This window comes from Thermobia domestica, chromosome 8 (assembly GCF_964235325.1).
Source record: "Thermobia domestica chromosome 8, izTheDome1.hap1.1, whole genome shotgun sequence".
Lineage (NCBI taxonomy): Eukaryota > Metazoa > Arthropoda > Insecta > Zygentoma > Lepismatidae > Thermobia > Thermobia domestica.
Genome location: NC_137461.1, coordinates 49563343 through 49578780, shown reverse-complemented (window position 1 = coordinate 49578780; position 15438 = coordinate 49563343). Strand labels below are relative to the sequence as shown.

The window sequence follows — 15438 nt, the reverse complement described above, 5'->3', positions numbered from 1 at the left end:
GAAACGTATACAAATTGATAGATGGCATCATGCTGAACAAAACGATATTTCTAGGGATAAGCTCGAATTGTTATAGTTATGAAACACATAGTTTGATTTTTTATGTGTTATATGGGACTCGCTTAAAACGCCCAAAAGTCAGAACACCTACATTGGAAATCGAAAAAATTGTCGAATAAAGTTTCACAAGATCTACCAAAACGGTCAAAATACCTAATTTGCAAGAACGACCAAAGAAAATATCAAGAATAAAATTGCTCATAATACTCCAATAATGACAGAGTACGTCCGAAACGTCAGAAGAATTACAAAACAGGCATAGGGCCCACAAATAAAACCGGTCAGATTACCCGAAAGAAACGGACAGAACACTGAATTTCCAGTACAGTCATAACATCGATATAAACGACCATTAACGCCAATAAGTCAGAATGATTAGATCACCATCGTTTTGGCTTTATGATATCATGATTGTTTATTTGGATGTTCTGGCTCTTTTTTAAATTGGGCGTGCAGATCGTGTTTCTGGGTAAAGTGACCTTTTTTGTGAGCGATGTGGCCGTGCACATTATCATTAGTCGTTCTTTCTTCGATTTTAGCAATTGGATATTTTGTCTATTTTCGTAGGCGGTACGATCGTTTCTTTTAATAATTTGTCCAATTTGTAATTTGTGCGTCCTGATCGTTCGACGTTCTGTCCTAGACTTGCTGTGGTGTAAAAATGTCCTAACTAACAGACTATTTGTAATGTTGTTCGTATTTTTCAAATGCTGACACACTTACTTCTTACAGTGACTGGTATACAATAGAAGCATTCCTGCTGTAATCTCAAATTCTGCATCGTTATCTACTTTCGATAATAGTTAGGAATGAAATAGTATTTACAAATGTTGGATAAAAAGTAGTGGTAACATCGTTCTCAAATCCGATTACTTCGTCTAGACATTGTAGGTGTGACGTAGCTAATAAAAAATGTGAGACGACAAAGTGTAATGAGTGATAACGACTGTGGTATTCAATCTAAACGAAATGCCATAAAGTAGCCGAAAAAAATTGTAGCGCCACAACAATAGGTTTCAGAAAGATGCACAAGAATGTGTGGTTCAAGATTGAAATGGTGCGTGAGCGCAGTGCACAACAATCCTTTCAAGAACCTTTTTTCGCTAAAATGAAGGAACCACTTTGCGAGAAGCACTATGTTATCCCATTATTAGTATAATAAGATGATTCCTGCAGGACATCGACGAAGATTGGCATGCTCTCGGTATGTAAAGCCTATACAAATGTCTGCAGAGGGTTATAGAGATAAAGGCAATTACATTGAAGGAATGGAACAGGTGCATATGTATAACATGTTTTCTTCTGTATAACTTCTGTGCCATCATTTGTTATTGAGTCAATGTATTTAGAAATTATGGACACAGAGAAAAGAATGCTCAGCGGTTAAGAGCTCTCCCGCACACTGCAAAGCACCTAGGTTAGAATCCATGTCATGTAAATTTATGACAGGCACTATGTAAGTGGGTGTTATTTAAATAATTCTCTCTCTTTTGACTTTATTCCATTGTTTGTTTTGCAGTTCCAAATGTATTGGAAACATAATTCTTCATATAAGTCAAAATGGGCTAGAAAATAGATGATGTAGGTACTTACTATCGTTAAAGTTCACGAAATTCACCCAATGACTATGCTATAATATTTCTGTATTATTTTAGTTTGGGCTGCGCTATAATATTTCTGCATTATTTCACAAGCTCTAATAACCCTTCCTTGAAATAGTTATTTGTTATAGCTCAAAGTAACTTATTACAAACTACAACATTTCCTGTTCTTTGCATGGAGGAATAAGGTTAATAGAAAAGAATACCAATTACCTTAAACTTTCGCAAACTGTACGATACTTAAACGATTGGGTTGCCCCTTAAACGGAAAGAACTGGTAAAAATTGTCATCATTATCATCATCATATTATTCTATGATTAGTAGGCACTTGCAGCAAATAAGAACCTTTCATACTCCACTGTCTTCGGCTAATTTCTTTCTCCTCACATATGTGCAAAACTCGGTGGCTCTAGATGATTCTGTTCTCTGCAAACTCTGATGATAGGTATACACACATACACATACAAAATTTTATTTTACATATTAATACAGTGGTCGCCAAATAGTCGATCGCGAGTTACTAGTAGCTCGTGAGGACATTTTAGGTAGATCGCTTTCACGCTCCAGTTGGCTAACCTTGATTCTTCCACATAGCTCACGATAATGACAGGGGGCCCTGACGACAACAATAGCTTGTTTGTCCTGCACAACTGCCATTGTCAGCCGCATCTCACAGTTGATTGTATACACGTGGGGTTGTGCACGTTATATTTTTCGTGTGTATATTAGACATTTGCTAACTTGGAAAATTTGATTCTCTATTTACTAGAAATGTAACTTTATAGCAATACACAAATTTAAGATTTCTGAAATAACAATTGGTATTTCTTTTGATTGGTAGCCAAGAAGCTTCATACGTTTGGCGAGCACTGAATTAATATATGAAACTTTTTATCAATTTTTTTTCCCTTTGGGCGTGATAACTTCGAAACTACATTTAACATCTTAGTAATATCCACAAAATATTTCCGTTTGTTATTTGTGAATGAAAATACACATTCAGAACTTAAAATAATATAATCTTATCGTAGACAACAATTTTTAAACAATAATAATTTATTCCAAAGAAATCTTACAATAGTGCTACAAAGTTTGATACTGTATCACATATGTATATAAGAACGAACAATTATATAAAATCAAATTTGTTTTAACATTGAGTCGTATCTTCAACTTCAAGATCACCAAACAACTAGAAATACAATGGCAGATTTATTTTTGATATTTAGATAAAATATAACTTATTTATAGTGGTGAAAATACCATAGAGTAGATTGAAAGTTTTCATGATCATTTAGTGATTCATAAGTTTGAAGATCCGCCTTATCTACAGGGTAATGGCTAATCCTATCCTGTTCCGTTATATTTGACGCTTACAAAAGGTGCTTGTACATCCACAGCTGGATCTCCTTTGTCTGATTGTCCGGAGTCATCTTGTTGTGTAATCTAAGAGACAGATTATTCAAAAAATTGTAGTTTCATTTTGACGTTTAATGAAATCAAGTTAATAAAGAATTATAATTTTAACTTAACTTTTAATGGTTATCGTTCACCTCTGGTGCTTGTGGTCCCGGGTTCGATCCCAGCCCCCGACAAGTGGACTTCGTGGTGGACAAACACCGTGTGCATGGGTTTCCTCGGGGTTCTCCCGTTTCCTTCCACTTTCTTCATTACACCATTTCATTCATTATTCATCGCCGTCTCCTTTAACCTAACCGGCATAACCGTGGGACGTAAAACTCACAGATTTCATTTCATTTCATTTTTTTAATGGTTATGCTCTGTAAGCGAAAAGAGTCGAATGATTAATAAAAGTAAATTGTGATATAATTATTAGCACAAAAATGTAAAGGAGAAGAGAACAAACCAGAAGAAACCCACCAACGTAAGGTTGGTAACTACAATTTTCTGTGACCTATCATCGAACCAGAGATTGGCACTCTACAGCATTTATCTAAAGTTGTTATTTATTCTAACATTCGACTTCACCAGGAAGTTTTTCTTTGAATTATATCTTAAATGATTCTAGTTTGTAGTCTACACAATCCAAGCCGACACGAACTACAGAAAATACAAGGACTTCCAAAATTGTATTTGCAACCCACTGCACCTTTTGCGATAACAAGTTAAAAGTTCAAAACTTTTCTGCTTTTGCCACCAGCAATCATGGAGCCAAGTTGCACCTCAAAATTAACTTTAGTGTTTATATAATTCCCAAAATTTGTAAGAAAGAACCATAAATGAAATATTATTTCGATATCATAATTAGGTCAGTTTCCGGACCATACTGTGTACAATGGGTAGAACCTATCTTCAACTTTTTACGAAAATCGATTCGGCGAAGCGGTTAAAGGGTGTCGTTTAACGGGCAAAGTGTTCCTTTTGTATATATTACTTTTTGTTGCTTTATTTTGATAGAGTCAGGAGTATCTCTATTTATACACAAAAAGAACCAATAAGATTTAAATCTATTAGCAACTTAGTAATAAATATTATTTTAACAAGGAGCGATGCCACGTGCACACTGCGGGAAGGAGTTTGGTTTGTATAGTGCGATATTTCTCGAATTGTTATTTAAATCGGAAATGCTATAAATCTAACGAAGGTGGCTTTAAAATTTATATTATACTGGACATGCATATATTCTTGAAATGATTCACTGATCACAGAGGACCAATTCTTGCTATTTCATAGTAAAACGTTCAGATAGAACGAGGCTGATTTTCTGCCATTTCCGGTTTTAATAGAAATATTACAGTGAAGATGGAATACATATCCGGACGCTTAGTCGGTAACAAGACAACGTTTCTTACTAAATGTTAACGTTCACACTCTATGATGATCAAAATAAAAAGGAAATTATTGATTTATGAAAATTCCATTTTCAGTAGACTCAATAGAGTATATTTTGAATATATTTTTGTATGATTGTTTCATTAGAAAGAACCATTTCATGTACACTCATGTCCAAAATGATTTTCGCTTATCTGTAACTGTTTTCTTGTAAGAATGTAATTTGATAATGATTTTGTAGGGTACTTTCAGTACTGATACTATGTGTATAATCGGGAAATTTATATTTGTGGTAAATTTCAGAAGAAAAGAATTATAATTACAAAAATTAGAATGAGTAAAAAAATGTTGCTAAATGAACAACAAGTTTTATTTTCGTTTTATCGTTCTTATTTACTGCTCTTTTGACATGAAATTTGCCACATAAATGTCATTGCTGATTATACACATACTAACATTATTAACAAAATACCGGGCGAGTTCGTTATCAAATTATATTCTTACAACAACATATTTATAGACATGCGACAGTAATTTTGGACATGAGTGTACATATTTTACAGTTTCAAATCTAAAATATTCAACGTTAAAACCGGAAATGGTAACGATTTGAAAAAACGGAAGATGGTATCTATTGTTAGAACACTAAATCGATACTATAAAACTGATCTTGGCTATCTCTCAGCGTTTTCCTCTCTGTAGATCAATATTGGACTTGGAAATTGTGGTGGATTTCTACCATTTTCGGTTTTATTAGAGACTTAAGAATGGAAATGTTTATGTATTGTTGGAATGCTTAACGATTGCAGAAAACTGCATGTGTCTATCTATTGCTGTTCTTGCTCTATTGTGATCAATGTTAAAACAGGAAATGCTTTTTTTTCTACCATTTCTCTTGTAAGTGTCAGTTTCAAACACGAACTCTAATAATAGTTTTTGCCCTCTAAATTTTAACTAAACTTAGTAGTGATTTGTAAAGTAGTTCTAGTTTTTTTCTGTAATTTCAACGGTCAGTAAACCAAATTGCTAAAGAAATTCATTTTACATAAGACTAACAAGAGACAAAGTTTCACTTGAAATTTTATACCAGAAAGAAGAGATACAACGAATTATAAGTATAATCTTATCAAAAACTAACAACAGAGATAAAAAGAAAAAATACTAAGAACTGATTATGTACTGAGATCTTCTGTCCCTATTAACACAGAAGTACGTCAAAACCTGAAATCAGCAAAGTTGGTAGGTTGACAGACCATCATGCAATACTAATTTGCTGAGAATGGGTTCATTACCATCACAGAATCCTGCATGGCAAAAATGGGTACAGGATCAAGCAACAGATCTCAATAAGTGGATGTAGTTATTCCTCAATATTTTTCTACTTTTTATATGTCATAGTTTCATTTCTATCCTGTACTGAAGCGTGTTTCAGAAGGTGTGTATAGTAACATATTCTTTTAACAAACATTCACTGTAAATACTCACCACAAAAATAGAAATTAACAGTACGTAGAAGAAAATGGAGAATACTAGCATCTTATCGCAGTTTGAATACACTCTAGAAAAAAAGAAACAATACACATTAAGAAAATTCTGGCTTTAACATCCACATACTGGTAGTAAAATAAAGATTATTGTGGGATATTTCACTGAATCATCAGTTCCAAAATAATAATGCACTCCACTTTCGCTAATTTGGCTATTTCTTCCACAAAAACATACTAAATTAGCGGAAATGTCAGATTAATGATAATAATTACAATTTTACTAACGTTTATCCTACATTGTACTCAGCAGCAATGACTGTCCGAAAAGATTCTCTTTTTCTAACTCATTTAAGATCTACAATTTTGTGGCCAGATGTAGTGTTACATGTTTCTATTTTGATGCCATTATATAAGTTATTAATTCACAAAGACACTCTTCTACGCATCAAAATCTCAAATACGAACTCAAACTCAAACATATTGTAAAAATAAAACATTTTCGTAAAATTACAATTCAATCTTTGAATTGTGAATTTCAATCTTTAATGAATATACAAGGTTATATATGTCTATAATTTTCTTTAATAAAAGCAGACAAATTACGATAGATACAAACATGAACGTTGACTTCTAGGATTACATTGTTTGCCCCGATGCTTTGTTGTCCTCTTTCTCTCCCTCTCCTAAAGAATATGCAAGAAACCGTAACCTTATAATATTCAATGAAAACTGATATATACACTAGCGTTCAAAACAAACAAACAAAACAAAATATATAAAATGCCATGATCAACAGTGGAAAACGAATCCAATAAGTGACGTTAGCAAACTTGTATAAGGAATGTATTAAAACTGTCTGTGCTTGTTGTCAGTCAATTTACGCAACAAACACACGTCAGTGTCGAAAAGAAAATTAATAAAGCATACATTTTTGAGCAAGCACATGAACTAACGAACCTGCATTACTATGAAGGTAATTATCGAGTTCATGACCCACTTAATATTGTGCATTCTTAATCCGTTTGGTAGCAAAAATATGAAACAACACATAATCCCGTGCATTCATTTCACAGAAGGTGCACCACCAAGATTCCTCCAAAGCCTGAGAGTGAGCTCTTTGTAGACGGTAAATCATTGAAATGCCTTCCATGAGTACTTCAAAACTTTGATTGTGGTGTTTTGCAAGTAGCTTAAAACGATCGAAATGAAACCTATTGCATTTAGGAAATAAACTCTCATCTTCATTTGTAATAAATTACGCCAAATGTGGTGTTTTTATCTATTCAGCTCAATCAGATGAAATTTCATCTTTACGCAAGGGACCTAGGAACCCTGATTATCGAATCGATTTTAATATTAGTTCATGTGTTTTGGTTTTTCACTCCTGAGCTAAACAGACGTAAGACGTAAGCTATTTAAATTTTACAGCGTTTTCTCCCTCTTTTCATATTCAGGAAAAGACGTACACTTTGTATACCCTATTTTAGCTACAAATAGCGGAGAGAGAGCATAAAATGGTGGAAGGGCAGACAAAGATTTTCTGATTTAGTCCTTAGTAATTTTAACTCTTCCTAACATTGTCCACCTAGTGTTTATTACAAGTCAGCTTTCTGATTCTTATTTAGACAAAAATAGTGCGTCGACCACAGATCTATTCTGGAAGTCTTTCTGTCTAAACCTCCATTACTGATGGTGTGAGTGATAGCACTGTCTAGTTGATAACAACTTAAAATAAAAATAAGAAATAAATAAAAGTGTTCTGACGGCTGAAGAAAGCCTGTTTCAACACAATACAACTTTGAACATGTTACACTATCGATACAAGGTACTGTGGTGTCTTGCAGAATAATTATTACAAGGGTTGAATGAATCTAGCAATACTTTTAACGAGATGAATATACTGTTGAAAATTCATAGTCAGTGCATTTCAAATTACGTTGTTATAATATACATGGTGTTCCATACTATAATTTTCATATATGTATAATGTAATTGTACTAACAAAGAGACAGACAGTATGGTGTCTAATGAAGGAGACTCGTCATGTTTTCATGTGCTACAAGCTTTGCAATGTGTGGAATAGGAAGGGCAACAATCATGTGAATGCGGGTAATAATAACGTTTGCAGTAACAATGGATACAAGTGTTGAGAAAGACATACTCGTACTGGACATTACAACCAAAACTAGCATTTCCAGAACCTGAAGAAAGGGGATAATATTGAAAATAGATAATCTCAAATAAATGTATTTACTGAAAGGAAAAAACTAAATACATGGAAGTGCGTCGGGACCGTAATACGGCAAATTATGGAGGCGTTAAAATATTAAATAATGCTTTTGATAAAGTGGATACTTTCAAATATTTAGGATCAATATTAACAGACGAAAATCATATTCACGAAGAAATTAAATGTCGACTAAAAGCAGGGAATTCGTGTTACTATTCGGTTCAAAATCTCTTGTCGTCGCGAATTCTGTCAAGGAATTTGAAGCTTAAAATATATAAAACAATAATCATGCCTGTTGTTCTGTATGGTTGTGAAACATGGTCGCTTACTCTGAGGGAAGAACATAGACTGAAAGTATTTGAGAACAGGATCCTGAGAAGAATATTCGGACCCAAGAGGAACGAGAATGGGGAATGGCGGAAACTTCATAACGAGGAACTACATAGTTTATACGGTTTACCCAACATTGTTAGGGTCGTCAAGTCTAGGAGGCTTAGGTGGGCAGGTCATGTAGCTAGAATGGAAGAAAATAGAAACGCTTTCAAAGTCTTGACTGGTAGACCCATAGGAAAACGACCATTAGGAAGACCTAGGCGCAGATGGGAGGACAATATTAAGATGGATCTCGCAGAGATAGGAATACAAAGTAGAAACTGGATGCAATTAGCTAAGGATAGAAGTCAGTGGAGAGCTTTTGTGAACGCGGCACTGAACCTCCGGGTTCCATAGGCCAGAGAGTTAGTTTGTTAGTTAGTTATATTAATGTGGTAATTTGAGATGTTTCATATTCTATTCTAAATTAGACTTCATTTAGCAGTTAAAGTTTAAAATGTTTAATCTACTTCTGTAAAGAAGTGAGTGTTTGCTCATTCACATTCATATCCTGAGGCAAGTAACTAAGAAACAAACTCATATTAAAGTATATTCGCTCATACAGTATGTTGAACTTATTGGCGAGCGTTTTAATTACTTTACAAACTCCATAACATATATTTTCGTTGGCTGCTCCACTGGTCTACAATTTATTGAGTTTTCTATCAGCACTGAAGCTAAATAAGATGTGGACCCAAAACGTACAAATATTGCTAATTGGGAAAGAAGACCGACTCTACACAAGTTGTTAGTAATTTTAATATGGAGCTTGCAATCCTGATTGACTTTTTTGAAAGGTATAGCAACATAGCGCAAGTTTCAATGCTTGATATTACCCTTTTTCACATGTCCAAACTCGGTCCTTCATAGTGTGCGTTGTTACCACAGAACGCTTTAAATACGTGTCCTTACGCAAAATGTAAGCACACAATTTTCGTGACTGCGAAATCGGTCATTTCTTATGCATTTGCAGCGATGTTGAGCTATTTCTAATAGAATCTGTTAAAGTAAACTCTTGCCTAAAATAGTACTCTATAAACTTCTTTAAAGCTTCTGACATTCCTGTTCACTGCTCATATACAATAATATGTACTTTTCATTATACTCTTTATTTAACACTTCTACAATAACATATTCTCTGAATACCATCACATCTCTTGACTAATTATATCTCTTTTCTCTCACCTAACTCTGTTTATCACTTTACAACATTATTCTGCAATGAGCTCCGAAATAAAAACAACTAACAGGATATATCTCTAAATTCCATAAACAACTAACTTGATATCTTCATAACTACATAGCAACCATTCTCAGTTCTTCTTCTCTCTCTCGCTTTTTCTAGTACAGTTCTGATACTAAAATACTTTCAACCTGAAAGTATTACTCAAGCCTCATTCCATACACTAAGCCTCATTCCATACACTAAGCCTCATACCCCTAACAAGCGACAGGGAGAGGGGTGAACTGGATCAATCCTGTAAATTCTCAGTTGTTAGTAGATCGCACGCTGAATCAAAGAAAAGAAGGGACCCTAATAGGGTAAGTAATGTTTTCCGCTATTCGCAGGAATAGCATTGACTCAGTTTGAAGGAGCAAATGTTGATATGTACAACAAATTATAATGAAGAGAAATTTAATATATTATCTTAGTGCACTTTACGATTTTAAAATTTAAGAACATTTCATATGTGTATACATTATTTTACTTTTAAGGCACTGAAGAAATAAATGGATATTCTTCAGCTACTTTTCTATATTGACTGCTCCCTGAAATGTTACTGTGAATGTACATACTCCACTGCACATACAAATATGTAAGTGTTACACTTGTAATTCATATAAGTAGCTACGCTGTTGAAAATACTTTCTTAAATCTGAGAGACCGTTTCATATTTGTGCACCGAGAACATCTTTTCTTAGAAACAAGAGTTGGAAACTCTCATTAATGAGAAATGATTAAAAGTGGAAGCGGTTGTGTAAAGCGTAAAGAAAAAGTATACGTCACTTTCCTTATGAATAAGAATTGTCAAATCTCATTTCTAAGAAAATATTGTTTCGGTGCACAGATAAGAAAGGGTACCTCAAATTTAAGAACTCATTTTTAACAATTTATAAAGTACAAATGAACAGGGAATAACAAAACGTTGAAAAAATAAAGTTTGATACTTAACAAAGAAGTAAGCTACACAAACACGAATTTCTCTATTTCTTTTCTATCGAAAACGACATAATTGTAGTGGTTTTAATTTCGTTGTCAAGTCACGTAGAGTAAGTTTAAGGCGGACAACATCCCAGGAAATTTCGTAAATTTGGACTGCCCTTAACTTCCTGAAATTGTACTTATTTTGCAGCTTCGGCATGAACAGATGATTAGCAAATGCTTCATGCAGATGGCATATTAGCGATTAGTTCCTAATACAAGCACACGTGCTTCAGATTCTACCTTAAACAGTAGTCAACATTTTACTTCTTAAAGGGAATATTCAAATGAGGATTTAGGATTTAGATTTCTGGGCTTTCGGCATCTATGGCCATTTAGTCTTTCGCGTTTGAGGGATGACGTCCCTCGGCGAGCACACTATGAGGAAAGCGAAGGAAGAAATGATTATGAAAACGACCTGGGACCTATAAGTTAGGTACCACTCCGGCATTTGCCTGGTGGGAATGAGAAAAACCCAGGAAAACCTCATTCAGGTGGTTGGCCTGAAAAAGCGTTTTACACTTTTTCGACCGAGTTCCCTCACGGGGAATCGAACCCGGGACCGCTCGCATCGAAGGCAAGAGCATTAGCGACTACGCTACGCTGGGCCACCAGATATTCCAATGAATCAATCACTCATTTGTTTTACGAACGATCCAAATAAGATGCATACTTGAATTTCAATCCATCATGAAATTATTATAATGTCCCTATTTTACAAGTTAATAAATATAGGAGAAACCTTCAACCTTCCCCAATGTTCCGTACGTATTTACAATTACACTGTTAATAAGAGCGTATGTTAAGGGGTATGTAACCGAATGTTATTTTACAGAATCGATTAAGAATTACAAACTGAAGGAAAATGTTGACCAGTATTAGTAACAGATTATTTTCTATTTCTTGAATAGCTTGTTTTTTCTTCTGATGAACAACGTGTTTAAAATTAGGTTTATTAGTCATATAAGACACACGGGGTAAGTTATTATACTATATCAGTTTCGGTGTTAACCATTCTGCACTAATTGTACCTCACATAAAAATTTAAAGAATGTGTTCAAATCATAAAGTAACTAGAAGCTTTAAAGCTGGAGAAAGGTGTTTGTGGAAAGTGCAGGGAGATTTTGTTTCACTGCCACTGGTGATGTCGCTTCCCTCTTAGAACTCGGAATCCAGCACTGTGTGTTTCTAACAGTTTATCCTTAATTTATCCAAAGGAAAAACAGAACACAACTCTAACTTACCGTCTGAATACACAGCTCTAAACAACGATTGAACGAAAATTAATTGTTTCAATATTTATACAAAACATTCAACTAAACTCTTATCTCGTTGATAGTATGTAATAGCTTTTTCTTATTGTTTATTCTTTCCTTATGCATTACTATAAAACGTTAATTGATACAATACTTGCTTGATAGTTCCGTATATGTAATGTTACGTATCTCAAATTTACAAAGTAATGGCATTTAATGATAAGCAATTCAATATATGTCAAGGATAATATAGTAATGTGAAGTTAATTATAAAACCATTATCAATTACTATTTATAATTTATCTTCAACTTTGAGAGTATTTTTGTACCAAATAGGAATATTTTTGCAAGTTTAGACGAGGAAGTTTTAATGGCTAAGAAACGTTATATGTAACCAACAATGTTAATGTAATATTATTAATATAAAATGTTCCGCAAAAACAAAAAAAAATAACCTACAAGTTTTATTCTATATAGAAGTTTCATCAAATACAGAAACTGTCCCAATAATAAAGTACTTGTTACTTTCGAACGGGTATTTCAGAAAATAAAAAAATGTATAGACTACGTTGTATAATATTTAAGGACATTTGAAACATATTAGAATTGCATTGTAATTCACACAAAAGACACAAAATAGGAGGCAGAACAACGAAAATACTTTGAGAATTCATAAAATTATATTTGTTAACAAAATGCTCAAATGAAATTTAAATTAATTATTCAATCAGATACATCACCTCTCATATCTTTGGATACTGACAGACATATCAATAGAACTCAATTTTTTTGTAAATTTTGCAACTTTTTTACATGAATTAAAATATTGCTCATAGTGATATATGGATCCACTAACCACTATGACCAGGCCCCCAACTAGAATCACATTGACCTCTGCACAACCGTGTTTCACTCTGACCTCTGTGACCCAAGATCTACTATTACACATTCCGACCTATATGGTCCACCACCCACTGTTATCCACTTTGGCACACTACTTATCACCATCATCCACTCTGACGTCCAGTACGCACCAGCAAAAAAGAGACAGTTTCAGTTCATCGTAACATACGCCTCTGTTATTGCATTAACTATCATACCAGTACATTAAATTTTAAGTGGCAAACATGTACAATAACGAAAATAACATAACGAATAATGAAAACGTATTTGCTTATTGAAGAGTGAATGTTTTGAGTTAATCGCTCAACAGCACCCTCTGGTAACTAACAATGAATCTGTCGGATATACTATGAAAATCAAAGCGGAGTGCAGGACACTGTATTTGAGTTAAATTATCTAATACTAATTAGTCACTATTCAGTAGAGAATAATATGCCATTCGAAGGTAATAGTTCTTCATGAGAAAGTAAATCAAGGAAAACAAATAATTATTAAAAAAAAAAAAAAAAAGATTTTCTTATTTTGAATAGATATGCGTAATATTATTCGTAACTTATCGAAAATTGCCTACATCTTTCTCACAATTTTCTAAGATTAATTTTGCATAGTGAATTCCCTTGTCAACGTGTCTAGGCTTTAGGACTTTAGTTTTATTACTTGTTCTAAGATTATTGTCAGTAAAAGTTTGTAAACATTCATCGTTCAATTATATCTTTATTAATATATCGGTAACATTATAGAAAACAACAAAAATGACACAGTTGCCGAATCCACACTAACTATAACTGGAAACCTAATCTTTGGACATAAGTCCACCTTCTATTGCTAAACTAAGAGATAAGAAAGAGGGGTTAAAATAGTCTCGTCAAGAATAAAGTATCTCACGTGACCACAAACATAGGCACGTAAAATTGGGCAAATACACAGTATTATTCATTTATTTTTTAAAACAAATTCCACTCCTAAAAGGTAAAACGTCGTCAATTTCTACAATATTCAAATTTTTAGTTTTACAGTCATTAAGTATTATTCTTCCCATATGAGAAATAGACAATATTGCTAATATCTAATATTTATTACGGTTTATTTTTTAACGTTTCTAATGGTAAGAGTAACTTGAAAATGAAATGATGTATTTCAATTTTAAGTCCACTGTTATGCCGTGTAGGTTAAGAGTGACGACGGTTATGAGAATGAATGAAATTGTAGAGTGAGGAAAATAGGAGTAAACGAAAGAACCCGAGATAAACCACGCACACGGTGTTCGTCTGAAACAAAGTCAACTTGATACTATCTGGAATCGAAGAAAGCAATTCAGTGAATAACTAGAGTCTCCTCTTTCACTTACGTGTCAGGACAATAACGGGTCTTTTTAATATCCATACTTGGTTAGAAGTGGAAGCTAATAATGTATACAAATACATAAAAGTGACATAAAGTGTGAATAGAAATTTTTTTGACTACGTACCCTCTCTCAACATGAGAAACTTCCTCGATATTCTCATATCTAAAAATAGTCGTGTGATTGAATACCTCCAGTATGATTTAGTACACGTTATTAATTCACCATGGACAAATATTTCATGAAAATTAAGTTGAAAAAGTATTTACTGTGGTGACTTAATGTGCGGTTTACTTTGCCTTGAGTGGATGTAAATATAAAGCTCCTTAAAAAATCCTCAATTAAAGAATAAATAAGGAAAACGATAAACTTTTCATAAATAACAATGTTACAGTTTCGTAAGATATCATTGCCCTCATAATACGCATTAAACTTTCTCCAATGAAAAAGATCCATGAAAAAACTATTATTTATTAAACTAACATTTATTACTTTAACTATTATTTATTACTTAAACTAACATAACTATTATTTATTACTTTAACACTATTATTTATTAAAAGCGTTTTGCTTTGGTCACACTTTATTTTTAAATTACGTAACGCAGTTCCAAAACTAGAATGAACGGTATTCAAATTGAAATTACCCTTACAAGTATATGTTCTTGTATGATTTATTTTAAATGAAGGTGCACTTAGTCCAGAATCAAAAAAAATGTAATAACGTTTTTTCTCAAAAAACACAATTTTCTATAGCTTTAGAATTACAGGAAGCGAGGTTCACTTTGCTATTTATGCATAATAGTTAAGCCGAGAAAGTATAAAAAGAATAGTATAACTCAGCACTTTTCTAAAAATCAATTCTCTCTCTCTCTCTCTTCCTCTATCTCTCTCTCTCCCTCTCTCTCCCTCTATATATATATATATATATATATATATATATATATATATATATATATATTAGGGATGACCAAAATTTTCCGGAATCCGGATTCCGGAAATTTTATTTCCGGAATCGGAAAATTTACTTTCCGGAATCCGGAAAAATTCCGGATTTCGGAAAAATTCCGGAATTCGGAAAAATCCGGATTTCAAAAAAATTCCGGAATTCAGAAAAATTCCGGATTTCGGAAAAATTCCGGAATTCGGAAAAATTCCGGATTTCGGAAACATTCCGACATTCGGAAAAAT

General features: G+C 33.3%; 1 long non-coding RNA gene across 1 annotated transcript; it reads right to left on the bottom strand.

Moving 5' to 3' along the window:
- Positions 1-2850: 2850 nt before the first annotated feature.
- On the bottom strand, positions 2851-9838 carry LOC145691720 (uncharacterized). Its single transcript, XR_014132514.1, has 3 exons — positions 9730-9838; positions 5941-6013; positions 2851-3108 (listed from the first exon to the last, which is right to left on the bottom strand). It is a non-coding gene; the product is annotated as an uncharacterized LOC145691720 (long non-coding RNA).
- Positions 9839-15438: the final 5600 nt, after the last annotated feature.